The 15233-nt window shown below is 46.5% G+C and overlaps 2 long non-coding RNA genes across 3 annotated transcripts in view; one reads left to right on the top strand and one right to left on the bottom strand.

Annotated features, from left to right (window-relative positions):
- D830013O20Rik (RIKEN cDNA D830013O20 gene) overlaps nucleotides 1-15233 on the top strand; it is a 45489-nt gene that overhangs the window by 3031 nt on the left and 27225 nt on the right. The window contains exon 2 of the long non-coding RNA NR_046013.1: nucleotides 10054-10204. This is a non-coding gene — a long non-coding RNA (RIKEN cDNA D830013O20 gene). The remainder of the gene's footprint in view (nucleotides 1-10053; nucleotides 10205-15233) is intronic.
- Gm40442 lies at nucleotides 72-3787 on the bottom strand. Of its 2 annotated transcripts, none has more exons than XR_872822.1 (3): nucleotides 3730-3787; nucleotides 550-661; nucleotides 72-173 (listed from the first exon to the last, which is right to left on the bottom strand). It is a non-coding gene; the product is annotated as a predicted gene, 40442 (long non-coding RNA). The 2 variants fall into 2 exon arrangements; XR_872821.2 differs by lacking the exon at nucleotides 3730-3787 and adding an exon at nucleotides 1732-2113.

Genomic DNA, 15233 nt, shown 5'->3' with positions numbered 1-15233 from the left:
ACAGTACAGCCCTGGCTTCAGAGAGCTTATAGCTGCAGAAAACCAAACAAGCTCAGAAGCAAATAAATGATACAAAGTATTTTAATTGCTGTAGTGTAGACATCAGTTCAGCCGTGCATACAGCGACTGTCTCTCCTGGAGGTGAAGAGGCGTGGAGATGAGGAAGTGATCCACTAAGGAGGGAAAGAGCATTTATCAAGCTCGTAGGCGAGGGGAAGGGCCCTGAAAGTTAGAGTTCTCTTGACAAACAGGCAATGGGGCTGGGAGTGTAAGTCACACCAGCTGTAAGGGTATTTGTTAAGGTTCAAGTATCCTAGGCTGAGACAGATGAACCCATACGGCAGGGCTTGGGCTGGGGTGCTGGGCTCGAGAGCTTTGAATTGACCATTGGCATAGACAGCCCCTGAAGGGTTGTAGGTAGGGCACAGGGTGGCAACGGCAAGTTTACTCCAGGGAAGGGTTGCTGGGCTGGCAGGATGGGGACTAGAAGAGAAGGAGTTCAACCCAGGAAGCCAGGAAATCAAACCAGGCACAAGAGAGGTTGGTCACCTGGAAAGAGAATGACGATTCTGTAGGCAGAGCGCTGTTGCCTTCACCAGGTGCACAATGCTGACTGAGCGACGGGGCTCGAGAAGTAGAACCAACCAGTCTCAGTGCTACCCTGGGAGTGAAGGAGGAAGTCTTTTATGTCCTGCAAAGGGCAGTTCACAGTGTTGCTATACAGGCCAGCCCTGGGCAGAGGCCACATGCTGTTTGCTTGGTGGAGTGTGCAGATGGAGTTTGAATATGCAGCTGGGGTTTTCTCTGCACATGTGCAAGGTCACGTGTGGCGTGGGACACAGTAGGTGCCTGGATTAAAAAGGTCTTCGCTTGTCTCATAATATCAGAGCCAGACCTGGAGACAACGTGCAGGGTTACCTTCTTAAGAGATCTGAAATCTTCTCTTTTCTAGACTAATTACAGAATCATCCCCACCCTGCTTCATGCAGCTTGCTCTGACTCAGTCTCTGTGACCCTCACCATCTTCGTTATCCAGCTCTGATTGACATTAAACTTTGCCAGACTGGGAACTGGCATACTTGCAGTGGGCTCTTTACAATCAGGGAGACTGGATTCAGTTACGAAGGCATTGATGGTGTCTAGAAGTGATTCGGGGTTGGAGTTGGTAGGAGAAAAGAGGAGCTAGCTGCTAGGGCAGAGGTCTCAAACTGTAGCTCAGAGAAGCGAATGGAGTGGGGGAGGGGTATAGGCATTCAGTGTCTACATCTATGAGGCTCCCAAAGACAGAGGTGAGGTCCACTCCACCTTCCTAACCCTGATTTCCCGTACTTTTTCTCTGGTGTCTTTTATAAAAGCCAGTAGGTTTTCCTGTCTCCCTCCCCCTGTCTCTATCGTAACGCAATGCCTTCTCCGGGGGTGCCGCAGCCATCTGGCTATCTTCTCTGTGTCTGGCCACCTCATCAATTCATCATCCCCTTTATAATCTCATCTGAAAACATATCCTTTCTTGTTTGCTTCTTAATTTCTCCCTCCTCCGGCCACTTCTTTCTCTTTCTCTGAGACTTTATTATGACTTTACAGAACCCCAGAGGATAGATTGCCTAGGAAATATGCACTGTAAAGTAAACGCATATGGCCCTATCTCTCAGTTGTCCAGATCTAGCCCAGCTGTGCAACTTCACAGCCCAACAGCTTGGTGATATGGCACTGGCTTAAAAGCCACCTTGTTACCTTGCGAGGACTTCCATGGCATTCCTTGTGTGCCGTTAACCTTAGATGTCCGTGATGCAGACGGTAGTAGGCTCAGTGGTTTAGCAAGACCAGACCCCTGACAAGGCAAGCGTGAGCTCTCCTTCAGTCCCAGAGATCAAATATTAACTCCAATCAACTGCGAGCTTCCTGACATTGGTGTCCCTGTGGTGTTTCATAAGTCCTGACAGCTCCTTACCATTGTTTTAGGGGGGAGCCTGCACCCCATTGCCTTCCCTGGAAATGAACACTCTTTCCTTGCTTTGGGTCTTGTCCCAGCATGAAGCAGGGAGATGAATGCATATGACCAAAAATGTCAAAGATGACCTGAGAGAAAAGGGATCTTCGCACCCGTTCCAAGAGCCTTCGCAGTTCCTTTTAATGAGCTTATGTCGTGTTCTTCTCGGGTGGGAGCAGCCCAGGGTCACCTGTCAACAGCTCTATCTATAGCAGAACCCCCATGGCTCACCCTGCCATCTCTGCTTGCACAAGGCTTGCTGACCCCGAGGCTCAGCTGTGAGAATCAATCATCCCCTTCCAGACTTCATCGTTCAGCAGCTACGGGGCCTCAGCTATTTTTATCACCCCCAAGAAGCCGGTGGCCAAGGACATGCCAGGATACCTCTGCTTAGGGGTGTCGCTGTGGGAATGAGTGGTGGGAAGTCATGGCAGCTGAGCTTCTGCCTCAAAGTTAAATCCAAAGGGCCTGACCTGGAACGGAGCCACATTTGATCTTCTTCCCTTGTGCAACCTGTCCCAGAGGCTTACACAGGGGAGACAGATGTCTCAAGAGGGAAGGAGGCCAAGGACATGGTGGAAGGACTTTAGGTCGGAAGGAAAAGGAAGCAGAGTGCACGTGGCCTGGGTTACACCTAACCAGGGTGTGGGATCATATCCTCTAGATACCTGACCTCAGTGACCTGCACAGATGCAGCCCCCCAAAATAACAAAGCAAAAAAAAACCAACCAAACAAACCCTTGCTTCTCTGTTTGTGACAGTTGTCAATCTTTGTAGGTGCTTCCTGTGGGCCAGGCTTAATGTTGGAAGTAGGCCTCTAGAATCTTCTCTAGAGTTGTCCAGAGTCTAGAGGACATGGCTAATCAGGCCAGGCATCACCAAACCCTGGGGGTCTCCTTCCTAGGCTACCTTTGTCCACTGTAGGTGCGGATCCTGTGGGATACAAGTGCAGTTTATATTTGCAGAGGTCCATTTGATACCCTCAACAAACTCCTTCGGCATAACCTCTGAGGTAAGGGTGTATTTTTAGTCTGTGTAAAAATAGTCTGGACGGCCGTCTGTGCATACGTATGCTTTGCTCACCAGAGCTCCAGCACAGGGAATGATGGCAGAAGGCTCGGGGGCCCTGAAGCACTTTCATCTCTGAGAAGATGGGATATGTGGACCCCAGGGCCTTGAGGAGGTGAAAGTCGCCTCCTATATAATGCTGTGGGGGGACAGGGAAACGGGTGACCTTCAACCTCTCTAGATCCCAAGATGGAATTTAAAAAACAAAGTTAGGTGGGCCAGAAACCAGGGTCCTCCTGAGCTGGCAGGGGAAAGCCAAGTTGCTGGCAGCCACTCAGGACGAGAGGGGTCAGTTGTGAGGGTGGCCCCACTGAGGCCCCTGCAGGTTCTAGGCTACCTTCCTAAGGGCAGGAGTTCAGAGGCAGGATTTATTGGTCCCTTGAGCCAGTGAGCAGGTGGTGGCAGGAGGCCCAGGCCCAGAGATAAACTGGGGTGTTTATCAACTACTCTGGGGCCCTGGAGGCCAAGAAGGCCAAGAGCTCTCTTGCCGCTTACTTAGCCCAAGGTTCTGTCACTCTGACCAGACACCTGGCTTCTCTGACATTGTCACATCCCTGCTACACTAGCAAGCTGTGGAAAGTCTCCGACACTCACATCTGGGCAGCATGCAAACTGAGACAAGTTTCCTGAAGGAAAAAAACCTGGCAGTTGATACGGGACTCTAAAAAACATACCTTTGGAGGCTGGATGGCTCATGTGTGTAACCCCAGCATTTGGGAATCAGGAGGATCTCTGGGCTAGCCTGGGCTCTCTGAGGCCCTGTCAAGAAAGAAAGAAAAGAAGGAGAGAAGTACACCCTTGGGCTAGTAAGTTCTGCTTTCTAAGTTTCTCCAAAGCCGAGGCTGTCTACAATAGTGGAATAGCAGACTACACTCCGCTGCACCTACTTAGTGAAATACTGTGCTGTTAAACATCTGATGATACAAGAAAGTGCTAACAACGTGATGCCTGATTTGACAGGCAGGGTAACAACTATATATAGCATATGATCTAAAGGCTTTTATTATTGTAACAGTTACTACAAAGAAAAAGGTCCTTGTTTAGACAAGTTTGTTCAGAAGCCACTTGCTTGAGGGGAAGGCTATAAACAGGTGTGCAGAGCAAGAGGAGATGATCTAAGTCATGGTGGAGGGGAGGGGGAGGAGAGCAGGCAGTTTGGGAGTGTGTGTCTGAGTCCTCTCCAAGCAAAAGGCACACAGACCCTCCGTGGGGCCAGCCAGCTATGGGTATAAAGAAACTTAGTGTTGTCACTGAAGGTGTCACCACTGCTGTGAACTAAACCTCAGCTGCACGCCTACCTAAAGTGTTCAATAAAGTCCACCAAATCAGCAGCTGGTTTACCTAAGTGGAGATCCAGAGAAAGAGACCTATAAGATGATGAAGTGCAGAACTACATAACAAAGTTAGTCATGGGCATTGGTGCTCGAGGGCTGGAGAAATGATTAAGTTGGTAAAGTGTTTTGCCATGTGTATTAGTCAGGGCTATGGAGAGCAACAGAACTTACTCAATGAATCTACAGAGAGAGAAAAGGGGGGAGGAAATGGCTTGTGGGCTATGGTCCAGCTAGTCCAACAATGGCTGTTTACCAACACAAGGTCCAACCATCTGGCCTCATGGTTTTCAGTATACACCAGAATCCCAAAGAAGTAGGGTTGAATGCAGTGAAGGAATGGGCTTTGCAGCAAGAACAAGCAGGCAAAGGGAGAGCCTGCCTTCTTCCACTTCCTTTATTTAGACTTTGAGCAGAAGGTATGACCGAGATAAGGTGGGTTTTTCCACCTCAAAAGATCTAGATTAAAGGTGTATCTCCTGACCTCAAAAGACCTGAATTAAAAAGGGGTCTTCCCACTTCGTATGATTTAATTAAGAAAAAGAAATTCCTCACAGGTGTATCCAGACACTTGGGTTCTAGTTAATTCTAGATGTAGTCAAATTGACAACCAAGAATAGCCATTATTTGATGAATCTTTGAATTTGAGGCCAGCCTTGCCTACAGAGAGTTCCAGGAAACTCAGGGCTACACAGAGAAACCCTGCCTTGAAAAACCAAAATCAGTTAAAGTAGGAATAGCCACCACACCATGTAAACATGAGGATCTGAGTTTGAGTACCGAATCCCCATGAAAAATTACACACATAAGCACGCACAATTGCACTTGCACACTCTTGAGCACACACACACACACACTTGCATGCACAGGCACTCACGCACACATGCATACTCTAGCACATGCACACATGTGCACGCACGCACGCACAGGTGGGAAGCATAAAATAAGTGCTTGGAAGGTAGGAGACACCTCAGAGAATCCGAGCGTCTCTGGAGTTTGTAGGAAAATGTGGGGAGGGGACGCTTTGAACTTCCCTGGGAGCACTAAATAGGGATAAGCCTTCAAGAAAAACAGAAGCTGGAAAATTCTCTCTGAGACATGTATACATGTCTGGGTGTCCACGATCTTACACACAGGATGAATAACAGTGCGGGGACTTTAACAGTGCTATGCCCGGGTAGTGAGATTTAGGGGGATAACTGCTCTCCTTTTTATAGTTTGAAAAATTCTGGGCCAGTGAAATGGCTCAGCTGGTGAAGGCATTTGCCACTGTCCTAGTTTGGGTTACTATGGCTGTGATAAAACACCACGACCAAAAGCAAACTGGAGAGGAGAGTGCTCATTTGGCTTATGCTTCCACATCACTGTTAATCATTGAAGGGAATCAGGGCAGGCACTCAGTGTAGGAACCTGAAGGCAGGAGCTGATGCAGAGGCCACAGAGGGGTACTGCTTACTGGCCTGTGCACATGGCCTGCTCAGCCTGCTTTCTTACAGAGCTCAGGACCACCAGCTCAGAGGTGACCCCACCCACAATGGGCTGAGCCCTCCCACAACAATAACTAAGAACATACTCAACAGGCTTGCCCAAAGCCCAGTCTTAGGGAGGTATTTTCTCAACTGAGGCTCCCTCCTCTCTGAGGACTCTAGCTTCTGTCAAGATGACTTAAAAGCAGCCACGTCACTAAAACAGTCACTAGGCCTGACAGCCTGAGTTCATTCCCTGGAAGCCACATGGTGAAAGGAGAGAACTGACTTCCACAAATGGGAGCCTGACTTGTATGTATGTGCCCTGACATGGGCACGCACGCAGACAGACGACAGACAGACAGACACATACGAAGTATCTGTGTACTGGAAAGATGGCTCACTCCCTGGCATGCTGCTCTTACAGACCAGGGTTCCATTCCCGGTACCCACGTGTCTCATAGCCATCTGAGACTCCAGCCTCAAAGGATCCAGCACCCTCTTCTGACCTCCACCAGCATCAGGCATGGTGCACATACATACATGCAGGCAAAAAAAATCATTTTTAATATACATAAAATAAAATAAATACAAAGTTTAAAACATCCTATTTTAAAAGAGGACATTTCCGACTCTTGACTAGAGATATGAATCAGATGGGAGAGTGCTTGCCTACCATGCACAAGTCCTGGGTTTGAGTGTCCTGCACTGCATAAACCAGGCATGTTGTACATGCCCATAATCCCAGCACTGAGGAAATAGAAGACAGAGGATCAGAAGTTCAAGGCATCTTAGCTACAAAGCAGGCCTGAGGTCAGTTTGGGATACACGAGATTCCACTTCCAAGAGACTTTTTTCCCAACTCTTCTGTAAAAACCCTAGTTATAAAACTACATTTTGTAGCATTGGGAGGGAAAACCACTGAGTATAAACAATGTCGTTCCATGTGGTGTGTGGAGGACACTCTTGGCCTCTGGGTTGGTGCTCAGCTCCCACCACAAACACTGACTCTTCACATAACTGGGTCAGCTCTGGGTCCCTGGGCCCCTGCCCGCTCACCAACACACTGAGATGACATGGCACTCCCGGGAGCTCAGAGACATTCCAGTCTGGTCAGCAGCCCAGATCTCACTGCTGGTCACAGGCCCACAACAAACTGTTCCCTGGCAACAAGAGGTAAGACTACCGCTGTGAGGGGACAACCTGTGTTTATAATCTCTCCCTTGGGGCTTTGCTTCTACTGCTGAAAAGGCTTTCTACCTAGGCACCAGTCCTCAGCGTTTTCTCAGGATAAAAGAGAGGGGTCTGAGAGAGATTATTTGCAGATCTCTTTCTGATGGTTCTCGCAAACTTTTTTTTTTTTTTTTTTTTTTTTACTGTGGTCAATTTATTTATGCTTGAAGAGGAGGGAGGGGGGAAGGAAGGAGGTTGGCATACACAGGGGAAGGACAAACAACACTCAAATGATTTGATAAAGCCTTAAGGGATCACATTATTTTATATTTAATTTATCTAAAATTAGCCGGGCGTGGTGGTGCACGCCTTTAATCCCAGCACTTGGGAGGCAGAGGCAGGTGGATTTCTGAGTTCGAGGCCAGCCTGGTCTACAAAGTGAGTTCCAGGACAGCCAGGGCTATACAGAGAAACCCTGTCTCGAAAAACCAAAAAAAACAAACAAACAAAAAAAAAATAATAAATAAATAAATAAATAAATAAAATTAATTATACAGAATACATGTAATGTATACACACACACCCACCTTGAAATTAAGCCACTTGGACTACCAGTGCTCCCCACAAGAAACATACACTAACAAAACCCCCAGTACCTAGCACAAGAAATCTCCTTTCTAGTGGTTGGTCAAGGTAGTCCAAGTGACTCCTAGAATGGTGGAGATTATCAATGGAGCTCTTAGTTACTTCTCAAGGGTTGGGGGGGGGGGGGCGTGTTCCTATTGCCAAAGACACTACACATTTAGGACACAAGAGGATGATTTGAACTGGATTTGACCTGAAAGCGTATTTTCTATTGTCAGTCTTTCAGATACTGGAATATACTATGAATATACCCAAGGAGGAGAAGCAATGGAACAGTCTTAGGAAGGCACAACACCTATACAACACACGTGACTAGCACGGCAAAGTATCTTTAAAGGTGTGATAAGTGGCACTCCTGTGTCCACAGTAGCCAACAGCTATCTAATTGGACTTCAGGCCCACTCTACAGCCGGTGGTCTGTTACGGGAACTGTAGTCAGCTTCCATGGGCTAGTGACGTCATGGACTTTAGAAAAGAATCTACTACCCCCACTAGGCCAGCATGATCCCTTCCTACGTTCTAAATCCTATCCCCATACCCACAGATTGGTGTAGCTGCCACCTCTTATCCAAAAAGCTTCTCTTTATAGCTAATGGACATAATACAGACAGAGATTGATGGATAGTGGGGAGCCCAGACCCAACAGATACATCCATATCACAGCTCCTGCATCTATGACTCAAGAACATTACTGCAGAGGAGATGGAAAGGTTGTAATAGCCAGAATACCAGAAAGTGTTGGGTAGAATGTTCTATCCTAGAAATGGCTGCATAAACCACACCAGGACAACAGCAGTATCAATGGACATTGCTGTAAAAGAGGCCCCATCCATAGGCAAAGAACTACAGGCAACTAATGATGACTGCCCAGAGAAGGGACATTAGCCTGGAGAAGTAACATTAGCCTCTCCCAGGGATGAGCCCACCGCTGATTGTCCACTGCAGAATGACCAGCCCTGAAACTATATACACACAAACAACATAATCAGACTCAGCCGGTGGTATTTACATATCTGTGCATGGTATATACATATATACATACTTACATATATACATACATACACACATATATGCATATAATAATTAAAGAGACTACCTACATGAGAGTGGGAGTATGGGAGAGACTGGAAAGGAGGGAGGAAAGGGAAAGGGTAAAGTGATATAATTCTATTTTTGTTAAAAATATTAAAAATTATAAACATATATATATATATACACAATTTATAGTGTAATAGTTTTACTATGTAATAATCTCTTGTTTTATGCATGTATTCTATAACAATTTAATATATTTATATTGCATTCTATTTCAAAATATAAAATAATGCTTTCAAAAGTTTAATAGCAATGGGTTCTTGGGTTTCTGCTCCCTTACCTTAAATAGTGTCTAGTAATGAAACTTTATGAAGTCAGACACTGTTCAATAACCCAGGCTCAGCAAGACAAATACCACATGTTCTCTCTCATACTGCAGAGTCTAGGTTTTTATGTATGTGCATATCTGTGAGTGTGGGCATAGGCTGTGAAACTAGAAAGGGACCAGGAGAAGAAGTGTAAAGTGAGGGGAAGTGGGCTGTGGACTCCATCAGCCATGAGGGTGACACAGGAGTGATCGGGTGGACAAGAGTTCAAGGGGGAGGGAAAGGGAGGGAGCGAGAGCCACAGAAACAAAGACAGGGTGTTATGAAAATGCTGTATGAAGAAATGCTCATTTACTCATATGTTAGCTAAAAACAATTTTTAAAAAAAGGATGGGTACTGTTCACATGTAAGAACTTAACATTTTTTGTTTCATAACCCCTTCTCGGCTCCTCCCCTGGCTTTGGACCATAACCCAACAGTGTGTTCCCTTTTTTGCTTAGTGAATACACAGTTGTAGACAAATAGAAGAAAGGAATCCAGGGTTCAGTAGCACAGTATTGAATATTAATGTTATAATTAACATTAATTTATTGTGCTTTCAAAACAACTAGACGAGATGGTTTTGGATGTCCTTACTACAAAGAAATGAGAAATATTTGGCATGATAAATACACTTACTATAATGATTTGGTCATTACTCAATATATATATACACACACACACATATATACATATATATATACACACATACATATATATATGTGTGTGTGTATGTATATATACATATATATGTGTATGTATATATATATATATATCCCCATATAATGTATAATAATTATATGTCAAACTAAAATTAAAGCAGTTATTTCTTCCTGGGAGACAACAGCCTAAGATTCTATTTTGGAACTGTGTTCTTCCTGCTTGGGAGTAACACTAGAACACAGCGGAGCTCACAGCTGTAGAAAACTCTATTCCAATCGATAATCTTTTTCCAACCTTTGGGTACTTTCTTTCACCCAAGGATCTCAAGGCACTGCGGGGCCTGAACAAGGACGACAGGGATGTGGATCACCCAGCCTTGTCCTCAGACGCCTATAATGTCTCCCTGGGAGTCTGCAGTGAGGTTTGAGCACAGTCAAGAAGAGATTGAGGAACATTGAAGGAAGACCAAGGTGAGTCACCATGGAGGCCTAGGCAGAGACTGAAGACAAAGGATGGCATCAGGAAAGAGCAGGTCTGAAGGCCAGTGCTCAGAGAACCTCCCACCACAGCCAAGGGCACCACCCCAGGAGTCAACCACTCAGCCTTTGAATAAATGAACACTGAGTCTCGGGGGTCCAGGGATACTGTTATATCAAGTAGAAGGGCATTCATGATCCATCCCCAATGGTTCAGCGGGCTTCAACTTTCTTCTCTTTTCTTCCCAGAATCCGGTTTGTATTTTTTTAATTTTTACTTTATTTTATTGTTTTGATGAAACCCTAAGACTCCAAGAAGAAAAGTTTTAGAGAAGTTCCTTCTATCTTTATTAACTCTAAATCCAACAAGCCAACCAGCCTGCTTGGAGGAGGACCCTCCCTGCCTGCTTTGCAGAAATGTCAGGAATGATGTAACACTTGGGATTTTGTTGGCTTGGTTTTGTTGTAGTGGTGCTGATTGCTTTCTTTTTCATATGCAGTTTAAGAGTCAAAGTGCTAGCCCTCTATCTTTTCACGGCTGCGGATGTCAAGGCTCAGAGAAGTTAAAAGCACTTTTGGGGATGCACAGGCTAGGATGCGGCAGAAACAGGCCTGGTTCCAGAGTCTAGATCTGTCTTTGTCAAAGGAGGATGACCAACTTGGGTAACCTCAGTGCTAAGCATCACTGGAGAAGTGAAAGGGGGTGCCATGGGTAGATGGACGGGTACACGTGGAGGACACAGCAGGAATGGGGCTGCCGTCAGCCACCATAAAATAGTGTGCTCAGCCAGTTAGGAAATGACATGCCTCCTCTATACCCCTCCCCCTCCCTGTGCCAATGGGTGACAAGCCACTAAGAAACCAGAGTTAGAGGTAACTCAGCTCTGTGAGCATGGAAAGAGGAGTAAGAGAGAGGGCAAAGCAGGTTTGGGGGGGGGTCTGGGGGAGGGGCATGCTGTGTGAGCAGTGATGGGGCTCAACTGGGGAGTGGAGCGGCCCTGGTGATGAACACACTTCCTGGGGTTGAAACACTTGAGAACAATGCTGACTAAGGGCATGCCTGGTCCATTTCTGAGAAGACTAGTGCTGTTGCTGGGGGTGGTAAACACGCAGATTGGAGTTTAAATGTGACTTGCAGGAAAGCCAGGTGCAAGCTTCATTCCCTGAGTTAAAATAAAATAAAATAAAATAAAATAAAATAAAAAAGCTTTTAAGGCAACATCCAGTTAGTTTTGTCCTACAGATGTTTCTTGATCACTGTTCTGTTGCTGTGAAGAGACACCATGACCAAGGCAGCTCTTATAAAACAAAGCATTTGAGACTTAGAGGTTTCATCCATTTCCATCATGGTAGGAAGTATGGCACTTGCAGGCAGACATGGTCCTGGAGGAGAAACTGAGACTTCTACATCTGGATCCTCAAACAACTGGAACAGAGAGACTCTGAGTTGGGAATGGGCTTTTTGAAACCTCAAAACCCACCCTCAGTGACACACTTCCTCCAACAAGGCCACGCCCCCTAAATCCTCCCAAGTAGTTCCACTTCCTGATGACTAAGCTTTCAAACATATGAGCATATGGGGGGGGGGGCGCATTCTCGTTCAAAGCACTGCAAGATGATATAAACACCACAGGAGCCATATTACTCGTTCAACAATGGCACAGCGTCACAATGCAAGTTCTAGTATTCTTTGTCTCCAAATCAGCTTGGTAGCATTCTCAGAACACCCTGTCTCTATTTCTCATGATTCTCCACTCCCCCCACACCTCTGGGTTTCTCCTTCGCTATAACAAAAACAATAAAGCAGTGTTTCTCAAAGTGGGGATCACTGTGGCTTTTGTCGTGCTCCCTTGTAGTTAGCTGAACATCTGTCTCTCTGAGAGAGTTCGGTGTCCCTGCTGTCCCCACAAGGAGTGGCATGGTCACTAGCTCCGGAAGCCTCTGTGAACCTGGTCTAGTCTTGCCTATACACAAATAGAAATGGCTAGATGAAACCAAGGCTGAGGGAAAGGGTCTGGCCAAGCCCCAAAGAAAACAGAAGGATTTGAACCCAAGGAGGCAGACAGTCCTGGTTCCCGGGCACACGAGGTAAATGCCGAATGGAAATCCAACTGCTGCAGAGAGTGACTGCTCAGATGGAGCAAATGTGCTGTGAAATCAGCCCTTGGAAAATCATCTGGAGTTCATCTCAGTGAAATCCAAAAACAATAACTGACTCCCCCGGCTGCTTCAGAGAGGCCTCAGGAGCTCCCCTCAGCAGAAGCCGCAGTTGCCCTGGGTCTCCCAACTCTGCCCTTGTTTATTTACAAATCTGCCTTCCTCTCCCACTTTAGGTCATCCTTCAGCTCTGCCCTCTCCAACCCCTGGGGAGCCCCGGGCATTCATTAGACCTCTCACATGACAGGCAGCAGGAGACACAAATTAAAAGAGAGACAGTGAACTCTCTGGGCTACCTGGCAGGAGGATGCAAACTGGAGTCCTGCAGGGCTGGAGGGGAGCTTGCACAGCTGGAAACTGGGCAGAGGGATCCCCAAGTTTTCCCCCCAGAGAACTCCTGCTGTGTGGAGGGAGGAGGCAGACCCTGTACCGAGGCTGGTGAGAGAGCATCAGGGTACAGATATCTTGGAAAGTGGACTGAGCTTTGGTGTGGAGTTTTGAATGCTACAGTGAACATTCTAAACCATCAAAGGACAGAGCCTGCTTTCTGGTCCCCAGGGCAGATTCCATTCCTGCAAAGTGTCTTGGGCTCTTTTACATTCCCAAGGAAAGGTCATAGCCCCGCCAGCCAAGAAGGTTCCACGTCTTCCATACCATTCGCTTACTAGAATGGCTCCTGCAACCTATGCTGGTTGGAGCCCAACTTAGGGATCAGTTGCCATGGGAAGAATAGGTAGGGCTTTTGCACACACACACCAACACCAGTCTAAGAACACACACACAGACACACACAGACACACACAGACATACACACACACACATACACACACACACACACACACACACACACACACACACACACACAGACTGTTGGTATCAGGAACCAGCTTTGCAGATCACCTCCAAACCCAGTGACATCACTGAGGCTGTGCATCAGTTGCCATGGCAATCACATACATTCCCAGAGTCCACTTTCTACCCTTATCTGACAGTGGTAGCCTAAATAAAAGGCAGACCCTCCCTGACCTTTGCCCCTTTTTCTTCTCTTTTCCCCTTTGTTTCCATCACCCCATCTTTGTACCTGTCCCCCCACAGTAAACCTCTGCCATGTGGAACTGCATTGGCCTGGTGTGGTCTATCCAGACACAAGGCGTGATTCTAACACAACACACACACACACACACACACACACACACTAAATGGTTCTGTGGATGTAGCTCAGTTGATGCTTGCTAACATACACAATAAGCAAAATGAGAACCTTGCTGCTAACTTATGGTTCCTATCCCCAGGCTGCCCCTCTTCCCTGGATATTCTCCCAGAACCCTGAGCCATCCCACCCTGGGTCTGCATTAAAATCTCAGATATCAGGCTAGCACCTAAGGCAAGAAGCTGGAGGGAGCCATTGTGAAGATGTTTGTAAGTTTCTCTGCAGAGGAAATTGACAACACATCAGATTTTCCAAGCTGCTTTCCAAAGCCCTGTGTTAATGGATCTTCCAGGAGCCCTCTCTTAACAACCTGAGAGAAAGATTTGGGTCTCAGCCTTTGCCTCAATGCACAGGCTGATGTCTGTGTGGGCAGCACATGGGCGCTGACCAACCCTCCCTCACCTGTGTAGTCTCAACCTCCTGGCTGCTTTCCAGCACTGTCTCTCCCATCCATGAAAGCAAATTGGAATAAAAGTTATTATGAGGCCATCTAAGATTGACTATAGCTTATTTTTTTAATTAGTGTAAAAATGACTTACTAATTTTAATAACTTTGCTGTGAAGTAGATTACTGCTATCCCGGTGTAGTCTTGTAGGGCACTCAATAAGAAAGACCTAAAGCCAGCCGGTGGTGCCCCAGGTCTTTAACCTCAGCACTTGGGAGGCAGAGGTAGGTGAATCTCTTGAGTTCAAGGCCAGCTTGGTCTACAGAGTGAGTTCCAGGACAGCCAGGGCTACACAGAGAACTCCTGTCTCTAAAACAAACAAACAAACAAACAAACAAACAAAAAACAATCAACCAACCAACCAACCAACCAACCACACTTGGAGCCAGCATAGAGCTTCCCAAGGGTTTCTGTTTGATCCCTGAATATAGACTGACAGTCTGGTTTTCAGGGTCTTATGTGTGTATGTGTGATGGGGAGGAAAGGGAGATGGACAGATGGATAGACAGACATGTTATTACTATTCACGCCAGCATCCACAAGCTCTGAGGTGGTGGTCAGAGGCTGATGTTACTACTAATTTTATGAGCAGCTTTCTAAACCTCTGATTGATATGGACTAGAAAAGTCCATCTCTGTTTGGGGTAACTCTGCAGATGTGCAGTTTCATTGTCAAGATGGCCAGGCTGTGCTGGATATGATGTTGCCCTTGGGAGATGAGAGAGGAGGACTGCAAGTTTAAACCTAGCAGGGCTACATAGCAAGTGTCTCAAAAAAAAAAAAAAAAAAAAAATTTAAACAAGGCATGTGGCCCAGTCAAGTAAGAAGGAGAGGTGTTTGCGGTAATTCTAGATACTCTTAAAGCTGAAGCAAGAGTGTCTCAAGTTCAAGGCCAGCCTGGACAACTCAGCAAGATTCTCGAAATGAAGAGTAAAGGTGGGGTTGTGCCAAGATAGTGCCTAGTGATGAAATATTTGGTATGTCTGATGGTATAGTTGCATTTAATCCACAATACAGAGAGATGGGAGGATTGAGGGGAGATGGGGTTGAGGGGAGAGAAAGAGAGAGAGAGAGAGAGAGAGAGAGAGAGAGAGAGAGAGAGAGAGAGAGAGGTGCCAGATCCACAATCCCAGTACTCTGGGTGCAGAGGTAGGAGGATCACCAAAAATTCTAGGCTAGGGCTGGAGAGATGACTCAGCAGTTAAGAGCAC

Source organism: Mus musculus, chromosome 12 (genome assembly GCF_000001635.26).
Source record: "Mus musculus strain C57BL/6J chromosome 12, GRCm38.p6 C57BL/6J".
Taxonomy (NCBI): Eukaryota; Metazoa; Chordata; class Mammalia; order Rodentia; family Muridae; genus Mus; species Mus musculus.
The sequence above is the reverse complement of the archived record's forward strand: the minus strand, read 5'-3'. Positions and strand labels throughout refer to the sequence as shown.